Below are 16,724 nucleotides of genomic sequence, written 5' to 3'. Positions count from 1 at the left end.
ATTACAGTATGTTCCTTCCAGCTTCTCTGGTATAGCTGAAAATCTCAGGTTTTTGGAAATATCTCTTCTTGAGTAGTCTCATATTCAGTCAGCCTTTTCTTCATTTCAACCTCTGATGTTTGCAGTTTTATCACCTCAGCTGAATATCTGTTCATAGTTTCATCGGTAGGTACTAGGCTATCGGCCCTGGGGCCTATATAAGCCTAGCCAAAAAGGTTCCCTGGCTTTTGCCACCCAAGAAAATTATTTTCCTGTGCCCCTGTCGAGCAGTGTTCCATAGGAAAAGTTGAAACTGCCCTGTGTGAGGATCAAACTCATGACCTTCAGATTATGAGAGTGATGTGCTACCTACTGCACTAACAAGGCTTCATTTGTTTAAAGCTTCTTTTATGTTTTACAGTCTTTTGTTGTTTGAGTTGATATATTCCATCAGTGTTTTATTTATTTTAACCAGGTATGTGTGCAATTGTCTTATGCTTCCTCTAGGTTACTGGAAGCCATGTCTGGAGCTTGCACTGTGTTTTGCTGAACAGCTGCAGTACTTTTCCCAGTCAGTATTTTTCCTCACCTTTTGTAGCTGTTTTTCCTCCAGGTCCTCTTTATTTCTTTTTTCCTGGCATCCAAGCAGTGTACTTACTAGCCAGTTACTGAAGTTTATCCAGAAACACAAAAGTCCATTGGCCTTCTCTGCTGAGCTTCTGTTTTCACACTGGGAGAGCTAGAATTAAGTTCTTACTCAATGGGTAGCCATCTTGGAAGTTCCCCTTAGTGTTGGGGTTTGATATAATGGTTAAGGTGTTTACCTCTCACACCGAAAGTGCAGGGTTTGATTCTCACTGAGAGAAATTGGCTAGGTTTAAAATGACCCACAAGGACATCTAGCCTAGTGCTTACCTATGTATGTTCTAGGGACCGTACCACTGCACATCAATTACTGCATTTTGTAGGGTGGTTCCAAATAAGGACACAACTTCATCTTAGTGTCCCATTCTCTGTCTCAGAAGAAAACATGGACTCCCTGGTAATTTGGAAGTTGTTGGATCACAAAGCAGTGAATCAGATAACTTACACATTTCATATGTACCTAGCATTAAGCTAACAACAGCTGTGTTGCACACAGGTAATGCAGGCTCCTTAATATAAACAGGAAGTTGTTGGATCACAAAGCAGTGAATCATATAACTTAACACCTTTCATACGTACTTAGCATTAAGATAACCACAGCTGTGTTGCACACAGGTAATGCAGGATACTTAACATAAGCAGGAAGTGATTGATATAAACTGTTTTAACTGCATAACCTTATAGGCATCTTTAGATGAGGCATATCACTGTACCTAAATACATTTTGAGATGGGCCCAATGAGCCTATCATTTCAGACATTGTAAGTGGTTATTTAGGCTGATTCATACATACTAGATTAGTAATCATGTGCTGGTAGAAGGCATATGCCAGCTTTCAAATAGTCTAAACTTTATTTTCATAAGAAACATTTATTTGAAGTATTTAAAAATTCCCCATTTACAAAGCAGCACAAAATACTTTGAGTAGATAGAGTTGTAAGACTGAGTTAACTTGACATATTTGATTTGTTTTTTAAACATCTTTATTAAATCTTAGTATGTTAAACAATGACAAAGGTGCACATTCATTAACTGAAAGGAAATGTAAACCATAGTAACATTTTTCATTGTTACTTTCATGCGGTATACATATGTGTTTTCTTTTTTACAGCTGCGGTGGTGCAGCGGTAGCATTGTCGCCTCACAGCAAGAGGTACTCCTGTTCGATTCTTGGCTGGAGTGCCTTCTGTTTGGAGTCTGCATGTCCTCCTCGCAGTCGAGTGGTGTTCAAAAGACATGCGTGAATGGGTGTGCCTTCGTTGAAGACTGGGCGTTGGGCTGGCAACTCGGCACCATAAAAATCTTCTGCCAATCATTAGTGGACCAGAGTTCCGCTGTGGCGACCCCTAATTAGGAAAAGCCGAAAGAAGAAGAAGAAGATTCACTACAGCATTACCGAAATTGTTTAATTCCTCCCTTTTGTTAAACCCCACGCATCCTCCTGAAAATTCTACATGGATTCTTCACATAAATTCCATTTATTTATATGTAATTTGTTCATTCCATTTTTCTAAAGATCACACTTCTGTAGCTTCATAGGCTATTGATCTGTAATGATTTTAAAAACCTAGCTTTACATTCCCATGTTAGTTTTTAGCTCTTGTATTTTGTGTACAATCAACCCAGAAATGGTCAGGATAAGGATATATTTGGACATTTACATTTTGTTCCTATCCATGAAGGACAATGGTGCTAAACCATGGGTAAATTTGTAGATATCCATCCGTTCAGCCAAATTATTTTTGAATAGCGTAGGAGCTTTATGTGCAGGACAGGCCATATGCATAGGCAAACTAGGTAACCACATAAGGTGCTGAGTTGTAGAAGTTTTGTAGGGGTGCTGATTCCCTGCTTATTTATTTATTTATTTATTTTTAGAGCACTATTTCTTTAGTCTAAAAAATAATTAAAGTGCTTGTACTAAAAGAAAATGCACTTGCAGCATAGCGAGCACTGTAGGAAGGCACTGCTCCAGTTGACATGTTAAGACTTTTAAATTTTGAGAGGTTATGGGAGTAGAGATGTGACCACGCAATCTTCAAATGTTGGTGTGTAATTGTGAAAGTGTCTTGAGGGAATTTTCTTTCTCTTTTTCTTTGTTTTTAAATGTTATTTAGGAAAATGGATATTTGAGCAGAGATCAAAGAATGGTGTGCCAGGAGATGCAGGAAATAATGCTTGCAGTGATTAACCAGAACTTATGCAACATATATTTTGGATATGTATGGAGCTTTGGAAGATAGTTAATGTCTGAGACAGACAGATACAGAGAGAAAGAGCATGGCATGGTGGTATAAGTGTTTGTTCTGTTTTTACAATAACACTGGGAGTGATCAACCATATATTTTTGATAATATTTTTGTGGCTTTGTGATTTGTGTGGAGCAATTTGATTGGAATATTTAAGGTGTGACAACTTGTTTGTGTGGACTATGGAGGAGATAAAATAATATTCCATAGCCATCAGGCATCATGGCTACAACTGCTGGGTGGGGATTGGGGTTGGCTGGATTAACGTAACTGATCCTGTCATTTGCTTAATGTAAATATTTTGCATCTGACTTTGCAGGACTAGTATGTCTTTGTGAGAAGTAAGATGGACTACTTAACTGGACATCTGGTGTGCACAGACAAAAGGCATAATTGCTGTGGAAGAAAATGACTAGCTGTCTCCCGCTGTTTGTTTATTTTGGCTTTGCAGGATTAATGTGATTATGTGAAGCATCCTGCAGTATTTTAATGTGCGGCACCTCTTTGTTTGGAGCAAAGGTGAAATGCATTACATAGTCATCCCCTTTTATCACCATCAGATATCTGAATTGTACATAGAAGTGGCTGTAACTTCTTGGTGGGAGCTGTCTGGATGAAATTAACTGACCCTGTTGCCACTTGCTCAGTTTAACAGTCCTCTCTCTCTCTCTCTCTCTCTCAAAAAATAAATAAATAAATAAATAAATAAATAAATAAAAGAAAAACAGGAGGAGAGATAAATGCATTACAGACTCTCACCCAGGCCTTCATAACTTCTAGGGTTTGGTGGCTCCCACACACTAAGGCTGTATGACTGGGTTTTGACATGGGCTTAGTAATTGCCTCTGTCCTGAATCCCACCTATTCTAAAACCAGCTCTGCTCATAGGTGTACACAGAAGGTTCCTGTACTTGTTTGAGGGGCTAGGGATCATGTCATTATTTGTTTAAAATTCTACTCAAATATCAGAGGTCACTATACCTTGTGTTGGCCTGGGAACAGTGTGATCATTTTCATTAATTTTCCTCACAAATTTTAAAGAGATGCATGGAGAGTCACTATAGAGTGTATAGGAGCACAGTACTGACTCTAGAAGTAACAAGCTGTAAACATTATTGCAATATTTTCTTTTAATTTCACAATTATGCATCTGAGGCATACACAGGTGGCTACCTTTTCTGGGTAGTAAGCATGCTGTTTATATATGTCGACAGCAAATACATTATGTTCTGTTGAGCTTTATACAAGTCTGACATGAGATGGGAACACAGGAGATGACTGTCTTTGACTGTCTTTTGGGGTGGGGAGGCATGCTGTATGTAGATATGACACCAGCAACCTAAAATACGACTGGGCATTTCTGCCTTAATTTTTAATCTCAATTTACCCCATGTGGGATACATAGAAAATAATGACATATTTTGAGTTGGGAGGGTTATTGATCAGGTAGTGTTCCCAGATATAATATATGTATCCTCTCAGGCATTTGTCTTCTTGTTTTATTGTGAACTGGTGTTTTGTTAGCTTTGAGTATTAAAACTTGGGTACAACTTATTTCTTCCTTGAAATAAAAAAAGTAGGATTGCATTTCTTTTTCATACTCATGATTTTTGTTCAGGCCATCATTACATAAAAAGGTCAGAAAAAAGTTCTCAGAAAATCTATAAACCAATGAATTTTGAGTAAGTAGCAGCTCCCAGACACCAGCTTACTTTAGTTAATACAGTGTAGAGTTAGAATGTGCTGAAAGGAAGCAGGAAAAACAAAGATGAAGAGTAAGACTGAATTTTTTCCTTTACTCATAGTTCTTGTTCAGGCAATCGCAGGATGAAAAAGGTTGTTTGAAAAACTCTAAAATGCACTTCAGAGCATTTAGAACTCGCGTGCTTAATACACTTGTTTCCTTCACAGTTATCAGAGTGCATGTTGGATGAATAAACCAGGATGGGTTGTTCAGCGGGTGGGGGAGTGGTGGTGGTGGTGGTGAGGTTTGTGCCATGAAACCCTTTTTGCCTAGGTTGCCAGTTCACCAAAGGCCAGCCTTGTTTATGTGGAGTGGAAGATGGTTCCACAGAACTGAAGTTCTCTGTGTTACGTATCTAATCCTCTAATATGTTCTATTTATGTTGCAGAAAACACTGAGATCCCTTGAGCAATTGTTTATGGCACCATTAGTCTTGCAAATGTGTAAGAGGTTTAACAGGATAGGGTCTGCTGAGACTCTGTATGTCAGACTCAGAGGAGGCCTCTCAGTAACCTGTACAATACTGAGAAGAGGATCAAGATTTGAGATGGCACTCATAGTGTTTATGATTTAGGCCCTTGATTTTCTTAGTGAAGAAGCTTTGTAGCCATTCCACTTGGAACACGTGCATACCAAAAGGGACATTATATTCAATTATCAGACTAATGAGTAAAAACTACACTGGAATGATTACTTCCCTGAACCTGCACGCCATACCTTTAGATATAAGTTGTGTGATGAAAAAATACTTCCTTTCAATAGTGGATACTTGGTGATGAAAGGACAATTCATTGTCAACATACGTTCCCAGATCCCCGACTATGCGATCAGTTTTCAAGGATGTGCTGTCAATATGATAGCAACAAGGAGAATTATGCTTGCTAAATGATACAATTATGCATTTCTTGGCATTTAGTTTTAGTCCATGGTTTTGACAACGGCTATTTGCTTGGGACAGGCTATCTTGGAAGATCATGATGTCCTCTGGTGAGTTTATGATGGCACCGATTTTGCAGCCATCTGCAGACTTGGCCAGTCACAAACCCTTAACATTAGCTTTGGCCTTAAAAAGTAAATGTCAAAAAAAAAAAAAAAAAAAAAAAAAATAAGAAGAAAATGTCAAAGACGTGTTGTCCAAGGAATGAACTCTTTTGGAGGAGATATAGCTGCCCACCTTTATTTCCTGAGTTCTATTTGTGAGGCGGTTTGCTATCCAATGATTTACATAGGAATTTACATTTAGCTTGGAGAGTTTATCTACAATACCTGAGTGTGGAATTGTGTTGAATGCCTTTGTGATATCTAGATATATGGAGTGTACTGATTTGCCATCATTCATGGCTACAATCACTTAAGCAAAGTGAACCAGGTTAAGTAGGTAGGATCTATCTTTGAAAAATCTGAACTGGCTTAGGTTGGGAGTGTTAGACTGAGGGTATTCTTAGTGAGTTAACTATGGTACATTAAGGTAGAACAATAGGCCTGAATATATAGAGTCAGACTTGTGTTTTCAAGTATGTATTCAGTTTCATGGAAAGACAATTCAGTAGAAAGGAAAAGATAATCTTGCTGGCTAAGCATGAGACGTGCAGAAATAATAGTTTCAAGGAAAAGTTACAGAATATTCCTTCTTGAGGGAAGCTATGTGTACTTGCAATGGAATGCTAGATAAGGAATAGACAATTGGGCACTGTGAGGCACATGCAAGGCAAGGCTTGAAAACCAAGGCTAAAGAGGAGTGCAAAACATTACAGCGTTTTGGTATTATTAGGAAATACTTCAGATACAGTCAGTGGAGTCAGTAAGTTAGCTTTTGGACTAATATGTAAAAAGGCCGTTACAGTACAGACACTTGAGCCTGAGTACAGAAATCAGGCCAAATATCCATACTATTCGAGAGGAAAAGACTGTTTCAGTCGATATTATTCAGGAGAATCAGAATATATGTGCAGAAACTTAGGATATATTTATCAGCACTGTTATTGTTAGCCAGCCTTCCAGAATTTCTACAGACTGCTATTGTTTATCAGCACTGTTATTGAAGACAATATCTGGATATTGTTAGCATCTGATAAAGCATTATTAACCGAACTACAGCACTGGCAGGCTTTATTGTGAAAGTACAAAAAGATGTGGTCCATAAAGGAGAGACTGGCACTTGTTCATCACAACTTTGAGTAATTAACAGATAAAGATTTTAATTCCAGTCTTATTCCAGTTCTTTCTGGTTAATTCCAGTTTACTACAGTCTTATCATTTCTTACAGGGAGTCTGTAGGTTATCTAAAAAACTTCTTTATTTATTTATTTATTTATTTATTTATTTATTTATTTATTCCATAATGATCCTTTCCATAGCCTTATAGATGAGGCTGGTCAGGCTTTTGGGACTATAATTACTGGTATGTAGAAGCCTCATCTTTGTACAAGGGAATGACTGTTGCTGTCCTCCATTCATCTGAGAAAATTGTAGGGAAGGGTGAAGTTTGAAGTAAATTTGTCTGCCAGTAGATTGGCAATGTCTTCTGGGACCAAATATGTGATATAATTTATTATTTGCTCTGCAGAGGATGTGTTTCTGAGGTTTCTTACACATTTTTTCAAATATATTTTTATTACATTTTTCCTCTTTTTTTTAATACAAGAAAAAAGTAAAACAGAAATATATAAGGACAAGATACATGGAATATCAATTTGCAATAAGCATAATGAGATATACAGAACATATACCAACAGTGTTCAGTTATCAATATGCAGAATTAACTAACATTCAAACTGTTCTCATTTAAATTGTAGGACAAAATATACTCTGATATATTTTAATCATAATAGAATCTGACATTATAACAGTTGCATCAAGATATTCTAGCCTGCCTAACTTAAACTGTATCTTGTACATATTTCTTACACAGTTAAATAAGGCTTTATGGCTATCCTTCACCTGCCTGGCTGTTTTTACCTCATATCTTGATGTGGTTGATTTGATCAGGGTCTTGTTTAGTTTAGCAAGAGTATTTTTGGCATTTTGTGGGATAAATTTATTTTGGAGTGTAATTATTATTTTTTCTTTTATTATAGTGCTTGTTTATAGTTAATTTCCACCACACGGGTTTATTTTTGAATTTGTCATTATATTTATTTTTAAGGGGAACAAATGTGTCTATGCTGCTGTTTACATGTGCATTGAATTTGGCAGTAAAGGATTCTGCATAAGCAGTGAGGTGTCAAGATAGAAGCAGGGTTTGAATTTAGCCAGGTTATCACTCAGTTTAGTAGCTTAGAGTTTGCATAATCTCTGAATACTCAGGCATTGAAAGTTGTTTCAGGCTTCAGTCTTATTCTAAGTGTGACTGATCTGTGGTCTGATTTAACCAGGGAAGAATTTACAATTTGTGGGGAGTCAAGCTGCCCCATATTGGTAAGGACCAAATCCAGCAATTTTTGCTGCTGGTTGGGTTGTGGACTAACTGGTCCAGAGAGCTTGTATTAATGAAGGACAGTAATATCTGGTATGCACATTTGAAGATGTGTAAGTCTCCCAGCTTATGGAGGGGTAGTTGAGGACTCCTAGTTAGGTAGAAGGTGTGGACTGAGGTGGAACTAGAGGGGGTTCTATAGTTAATTCTTCTTCTTCTTCTTTCGGCTTTCCCGGTTAGGGGTCGCCACAGCAGATCACCTTGTCTGCTCATGATTGGCAGTGGAGTTTTACGGTGTCGATTTGCAAGCCCGGCGCCCAACCTTCCACAGAAGGCACACACATGCAGACACTCACACCTAGGGCCAATTTAGAGTGTCCAATCCACCTGCAGCATGTCTTTGGGATGTGGGAGGAAACCGGAGCACCCAGAGGAAACCCACGTGACGGGATTCTGTAGTTAATTATGATATGATAAAAGAGTTTTGTTAGTAGTGATTTGGATGTGGAGGAATTTCATGTCTTTATCTGGTCTATTGAGACTATTGGTAAAATGTTTTTAAGAATAAGGATACACTGATACCTGAAAGGAAAACTCCACCTTAGAACTTCGAAAACATGTTTTTTTTTTCTTTGTATCTTTGTTTTCTTCACTTCTTTCATCTTTACAATTTTAATGTGTTTCCCTCAAAATGGCAGATGATGGGCCTGCCTTGTTAACTTGATCTTGTTTTCATTCCTTCTTCCCAGAATATATTTAAAGTCCTCTTTATATGTTATGTTAGATATAAGGAAGAGGTGTTGTTTTCTCATGCCATTAAGACAGAATGGCAGGACCGTGAAGCACTGTCCTCTAACACACGTTTTGTAACAGAGCTACATCCACGTTTCCCTGACTGAGCCTCATTTATCCCTCTGTTAGAGCTTGTTTTATGCTATAAATAGGTGTTACCTAGTTCCAGCAAAAGAAAGGAGGTAAATAGCAGACTTTTGTAAAGAGATTATTTTGTAGTTCTAAAAGAATCGACAAACCTTCCCCACACTCTCATTCTGAGGTGTTAAAACTCACACTGTTATAAATGATCCTTGCTGTACATTTACAGGTGACCAGTTGTAGGACTCCAAATTAAGTCTGTCTGCAACTTCCCAATGCCTTCAGTGGGAATTTTTTTCTCTCCCATCAAGTATGCGGAATTAAAATGTGTTTTACTACTTCCTTTCACATTTATTTATACTTTGGTAACCAGGAAAGGGAACTAGTCCCAGGACCATTTTCAACCACAACTCAGGCTACATTGGCAAATATAATCACAAGTAATAAATGCACTTAGCAATACAAAGAAAAAAAATACTGACATAAAGACATTGGCTATGTGTTGCATATGCAGTTTTTATTAATGTGTGTCAATGAAGAAGAAAAACATTAAGCAACATTTGCTAGACTGTATACATTAACAATGTTTAACAATACTATGTAAAGTTTACTAGAAATAATGAATTGTATGCACTTATATATATGTGTGTATGTGTGTGTGTGTGTGTGTGTGTGTGTGTGTGTGTGTGTGTGTGTGTGTGTGTGTGTGTGTGTGTGTGTGTGTGTGTAATAGAGAACTAGATTATATGCCAGTGTGTGTACTTCATGTCCTTTAAAGAAAACTAAATCAAAATGGATACTCTGTGCAACTGTATATGTGTGTCTGCGCATAAACACACACACATATATACACATGCATATATATATATATATATATATATATATATATATATATATGTGTGTGTGTGTGTGTGTGTGTAAAAATGTATGTAGGATGTAGAATACTATATGTGGGATGCGGTACTGTGTTTAAATGCATATGTTTGACTCTGTGTATGCATTTAAACACAGTCAACTACTTCTAATTTCCTTTTTTTAATGTTTTTAATGCAAGTGCACATAGTAAACGTACGTTAAAGTAAATTCAGCTGTATATTATGGTTGCCATCAATGGTCCTATTTCCTTTGTGGACTACAAAATGCTCATGCACTCTAACAGTCAGTGGGCATCTCTTACTATGGATCAACATCTACCAGATATGCATCCCCATCTGGAGGATGTCATAAAAGAGCATAAAATACCTTTTTATGAACACTATCAGTGCACCTAGTTGATAAGGTTGCCCCTTATCTCTCTCTTTCTGCAGTTCTGATGTGTGTGTGTATGTGTGTGTGTGTGTGTGGGGGGGGGCTTGAAAATGGCAAATGTGTTGATACTTTACAAAAAAAAATATTTTCTGACTTTTCTCTAAATGTCACAGAAACCTTTGATACTACATTTAAGTTATCTTAACATATAAACTATTGTAACTAACCAATATTTAAAGCTTTACTCAGAATGAAACGCTGTACAATGATGGCCAATGAAGTATGATTCTCTTGAGAAATAGGTAGCGTAATCAAATGATATAAGACTTGTAAAGGTGCAGCATATATATAAAAACTTGCATGAATTTCCAATGCTTCAATTAAATGCACTTACAAGATATCCACACTGTGAATGCAGTTACACTGTAGCAAAATGATGGTTTCAAGGTGTCCAGTCTTTCAAGTCTGATATACAAAGTATCCACACTGAAGATGTAGTAGCTGCTGTAAAACTGTAGCAAACTGTAATTACAACTTAACCAATCAAACAGTTCAAACAGTTCAAATAGGAGCTTCTGGCTTTAGTGGCAGTTAAAATCCTTTTATTGCAGAAAAAAATATTAAAATCTTCATGTCGAGTTAAAATCTTGGTATAAAATAAAACAGTCCCTCTGTATTCCAAACGATAAGCACTTTTGGTATCTTCTTCAGATCGTAAAGATTGGGACTGGAAGTTCCTTTTTATAGTTCTTACTTCCTGTACTGTTGGAAGAATCATTCAATCATCACGCTGTCAATCAGCTGTTTGAATGCACCAATCCTCTTCCTTCTCAATTGAGGGTGTTTTATTTCCTAAGCTTTTTGCTTTTGAGGGGTGTAACCAATCATGAATTATTAAGCCAGATACACCTCCATATTAACTAATGGTTGGCCTTCTAGCCTTTAGTATAAGTTTCAGTGGAATGATGTTATTCAAGCCAGGCTCAATATCAGCACGGAGGTTCACAATCCACTTACTCTCCCTGCATTCAGTAATATTTTCAATGTCACCTTTTCTTACTCCACTATATACATTCTCTTGATTGAGGATTTTGGAAATTCATGCAAGTTTTATATATATGCTGCATCTTTACAAGTCATTTGATTAAGCTACCTATTTGTCAAGAGAATCGTACTTCATTGGCCATCGTTGTACAGCGTTTCATTTTGAGTACTGTTTTTACTTGTTACTGATAGCTGTACTTTAGCATTAGGAGGTACGGTCATTACAACATTTAAAGCTTAGCATTTCAGCACTGTGTTGCTGCTTATGTAAATTTGTCAGACGAGGTGACAACTGCCTTTAAACACCTGACTGATCTAATTGCTTTGTTTTGTTATGAAAGGGGAGTGTTGAGTTCTCCTCATCTCTGTTATAAAAACAGTGGAAAACAGTTCCACAGCTTTCTGTCTTTTTTTATATCAGTTGCTGTGTTCCTGACATTAGCAGGATTACTTGTCCATCTAAGATTGACAGCAGTACCTGAGAGGGTAAACTACAGATTTAACTGTTTCTGTGATATGTCATGCAGGTGGAGATGAATTCCTCTGCAAAGTATTTGAGAAGTTAAGCTTAAAAAAAAGTAGGTGTGCTTTCCCTTCCTTTGATTCCAATACAAGAAAATTAAAGTTTTAAAAAGTACAAGCAGGTTTCTGGTACCTAAACAATAATGAACCATATTGCAGGGAGAAAAGAAACCTAAGGATTGAGATAAGCTGTCCAGATCTAGTGAGGTCATTGTTCCCTGTACTCTTCACTTATCATCTCTGGGTCACTGCTGGCTTATAAATGCCTTAGGGCAGATAGCCTAGTATAAACCTATGAACCTATGAACCTATAAATGGTAAGAGAGGGTGGAGTTTTTCTTTAAGTGCTTTTGTCCAATGCAGTGGGCCTAAACATGTGATCAGCACTAAAACCCTACGCTGATGGAGTGCTTTCACTGGTCTTGAACTAGGTCTGTGTATGGTGCATAAATCAATGTTTTCCGGGTAAGCAGTGCTTGTAGGGAGTGAAGCATACCTCTCAACCTCTTAACACAAGAAATCTGGGCAAAGACATAATGGGGGGACAAAGGCCTAAAAATAGGGACATATTTTAAACATTGCTCTTATAAACTTAGAAAGTTGCTAGAGTAACAGGATTTGTGTTAGCATGCCTTTTCTGAAGGATATGAAGTCTGAAACTCAAATGCATGTCATTATTTAGTGACTTTAATCCTTAGATCATCCCAGTGCTTTGTAAAAAAAACAATTTTTATGAGGAACAGATCAAAAATATAACAGAAAAATTTGGATAGTCTGCAAAAATCTGTGCAGTTGAGAGGTATGCAATTTTAAGGCTCTTAGCATTGAGCAGCAATAACTTAATGTTATCCCGATTCTGTACTGTTATATTGGAAGACTGACATTGCCTAAAAAAAAGCACTGTTGGTGAACAAGGATTCATCCAATATATGAATGCCTTGGGGAAAGATATGCGGGCCGTTCCTGGCAAAGGAGTTAGGACTGTCTACCATCTCCCAGGCTGATGCATACAGAAACTAAGCTAGTTGTTAAAAACAATACTCTTGTTTCTATTGTAACATCATTCTTGATGATGGTAGAATGGTGATCAACACTAGGTTTATACCAGTCGTACACCATCAACGAACACAATAAATACAAAAAACGGCAGAAGCCAAGCTGTCCAAACACGACCAGTGGTAATGCTAATCTAGTACCTGAGCCATTTGCCTTCTCAGGATAATTCAGACCAAATGGAATATTAAAATTCATATATTGGAGCACTTGGGTGATATTAGGAATAGAAATTTTAAAAATCCCAAAGCTGAACATTTTCATAAAGTTCATCAAGCTCTGGGCACTATTTTTTTTTCTTAAGTGTATCAGCACAGCCTTTTCTTCTGAGGGGTGGTAATTTTGCTCAGAAATTGAATGCATTGGAAAATAAGATGATTTTAAACTTTGGAACATTGTACTCTAGGGGTCTCAATCTGGAAATAAATGTTCATGGAAGTTTTTTAGATGAAGAAGTTATTTAATGTTTTATGTTTAATCAAGTTAGTTTAAAATGTATAATTGTATAATTGAATAATTAATTGTTATGTGGGCATTCTTCCTGTATTTATGATACACTGCTTAATTATTGAATTATCATGAGAAGGCAAATGGCCAAGGTACCAGATCAGCATTAAACTGGTGGTGTTTGAACAGCTTGGCTTCTACTGTTTTCATACCAGCCTTAGACAGATTTTCTGAGTGTGTCATTATCATCTCTCTCTCTCTCTTCATATAGTCTTGAGAGGTACCTCTCAAGTTTACTTACATGTGAACTATCATATCTGTTCTTGTGGTACAAGGCTTGATTAATGGCATAATATGGTGACTCCTGGTGCTTGATAGGCAACTGACTGTGAACATCTCCATAGTTCCCATAACATAGTTGCTTAACATCAGTTTTCTAAACTCATGTACATGTTCCCCTTATCACTCTGCAGTTGCTCCTTCTCTTGCTCTGTGAGATTCCTCTTATTCTACAATACTTTAAACTTTGCCAACCCTTTAAACAATTCTCATTACTTCATTCCTATATCTTTTTTCTCTTTTATTTGTGTCATGTTTTTAAGCTCCATTCTTTTTAACCTAGTGAATTGCTATCCCTTCTGAAGCAACGTTTATCTTTCCTAATAACTCTTTAAATCATTTCCATTACCCATTCCTTAAATTCCTTTATTTTTAACAGATAAGTAAAAAAGTGCCAGTAACTCATTTTTACTTCATTACCCTGCATCTTTATATTGGTTTTTACTGGTGCATGATCTGAAGTGGTTACTGTATGTGTCTCAAAGCTGTCAACTAAATACACATGTTCCGCTGAAATATAATTTATATCCAGTGTAGCCGAGTTACTGTACCTTGTGGAATAATATGTATGTTCTGTCTGAGTTCCCACTACTGAGGTCACATCTTTCATATCAAATATTCTCCTACATTTTTCAGAAAGCTATCCTCTTTTCTTATATTTTCCCTTATAGGTCCATCCATACATTTTCACTGCTGCAATTTAAGTTTCAGTACTGACATATAAATAATATTCCTTGGTGTAAGCTTATTATTTCTCCCAAATTTATCTTAAGTAGTTTTAGGTGGAATCTAAATACATGCCAGCGTAATCCTCATCACCTGCCCATAACCTTTTACTATTACAGATCTGTTGTTATTATTATCTTTTATTCTCTTCTTTCATGATTGGAGCACCTCAAGCAATCAGTGTTATTGCTCCTCTTTTCCGTTATCTCTGATATTCTGCTGAATGTCCATCCTGAAATCATTTGTCAAATTCATGTGCTCATTTTATCCAAGCATGCTTCCTGTAGCATTACATTTTGCTCCATATACTTTTTAATATAATTCAATACTCTTCTTTTTATATACCTGTAAGGCTATTTATATTCCATAATAATATGGCTAGAGTAGCCATTATGACATAAAGCTATTACTTTCATCTATTAAACATAACAGTTCTTTTGAATGTATATTTCCAACTTTTTGCTTACATGCATGCACTAATGTTTGGCAGGCTGAACTCTTATGTAGTTGGTTCTTCTCATCATTGTTTGATCCAATGCCACATTTTCAAGACATTTTTCTTCAATGAAAATATGCTAAAACTAAATAGATTTCAGTTTCCTATCCTCTTTTAACTTACAAGAAACACACAAAAACTATGTATATTTTTTATAAATATTACCCCTCCAGATAAGAGCAGTTGTGCAAAATCAATGTCTAAGCCCAAAAGAATTACCTCTTCTAAAATGAAGGCCACCCATGCTAAATTGTCACTGATTGCTATCTGTTCCATTCTTGCCTCTTCCCCTCTCATATGTGAAATATAGCTGGCATGCTTTCAGTAATTATTAGCTTTTAGCCCAAAAAAAAGCACACTGGCTACTTTTATATAAATAAATTGAAATGTGAACTGATATGTTAAATGCATTAAAGTACTAAGGCTGCTGGGGAGGTAACTACTTATATAGCTTATTCATTTCATACAGTTTCAAACTTCATTTATTTATTACTTAACTGTCTGCCAATCTACCTTTAAACTGTAATTACATTGTACATTTCACTCAGCATACAGTGTTCATACCTCTCATAGCAACTTTACAGATGCCTGAAATAATCTTGGCAAATTCCACTCAGATCACACTGCTTAGACCGCTCATGAATAATTGCTTTAATATGTAGACTTCTTGCATCCCACTGAAAGCATTTGATAATGGGAAAAATAACTAATAATCTAAGAAAGAGCTACAACTGTTCATGCCTTTCATAAATTAATGTTATTTTCAAGCCTATTTGCTCAAAAGCCCTTAACTATAGTGTAAATCATGAACACTAATCTAGACATCTAACCCAGTAAAAACAGGAGACATTATTGTCTTAATTCTATATAGATTGTGATCTATGCACTTTTATACCCCTTATCCCAGCAGCCCACAGTCTCAACATTATATTAACTTTAACTTGCTTCTTTCCAGACTTTCTTATCTTGTTACAGTGTAAAGCCTGGACACATTACAATTAAGAAAATGTGCTATCTTGCTATACCATCTTTAACATTTACAACATTCACATTTAAAATACCTCTGACTGTACACTATACAAAAATGCTTTACAATATAAAATTAAATTTGCATAATGAAAATTGTATACAAATAATAAGAACAAAAACTGTTTTATTTACAATTACTTCTTCAGTCCTTTCAGTGTCATTCTAAACATTAATGAAACAGAGTGTAGTCATACCTCTCAACCTCTGAAAGCAAGAAATTTGGACAAAGCCATAAAGAATGGGAACAAAGACCCAAAAACAAAAACACTTTTTAAATATTGCTCTTTCAAGCAAGGGCTTGAAGAGCATGAAGTCTAAAACTCATATGTCTGCTATTAGTTTCTGACTTCAACCCTCAATGATTTGCCAGAAAACCATAATTTTATGAGAAACAGACCAAAAAAATATGTTAAAAAAATCTGTACATTCTGCGAAAATCTGTACAGTTGAGAGGTGTGAGTGTAGTATATACTTTACAGCTCACCCACCAATTTAATAAAGTGAACAAAATTCCGTCCTTAGCCATTTCTTCCTGAAAAGCCATATTTCACTATACTGAATGAGATTTAGGCTTTATAGCTTCCTAATTTATTCACTAATTTCACAATGCTGGTAGTCTTCTTCCTTATCATCTCTTTCTCCCAACACCAGTCTCTGGTTCAAGTACAAGGTACTCCTGATTCTTCTAGTCAGCTGCTGTGCTTTTTATCTGCCACTCATGCATTTTCCTTTGGAACAACTTAAAATGTTTCACTGACAAAGTCTCTCTCTATGGGCTTTGTTATTGTCATAAAAATGAGAAGCAGAGTCCCTTTCTGCTTGGTGATTTATTCTCTGTTTTGCATCTAAAATGTATTTGATCCTCCATGAAAAATATTCTGAAGTCAACAAGAGACAGCAGTGTGAACCTCACTT

General features: G+C 36.4%; 1 non-coding gene across 1 annotated transcript; it reads right to left on the bottom strand.

The window, feature by feature from the left end:
• Positions 1-293: 293 nt before the first annotated feature.
• On the bottom strand, positions 294-366 carry TRNAM-CAU. Its single transcript has one exon. It is a non-coding gene; the product is annotated as a tRNA-Met (tRNA).
• Between the last annotated feature and the right edge of the window lie 16,358 nt (positions 367-16,724).

Source organism: Protopterus annectens, chromosome 3.part0 (assembly GCF_019279795.1).
Source record: "Protopterus annectens isolate FY-2018-M chromosome 3.part0, PAN1.0, whole genome shotgun sequence".
Taxonomy (NCBI): Eukaryota; Metazoa; Chordata; order Ceratodontiformes; family Protopteridae; genus Protopterus; species Protopterus annectens.
Note: the sequence above shows the minus strand (reverse complement) of the source record. Positions and strands in the feature narration are given on the sequence as shown.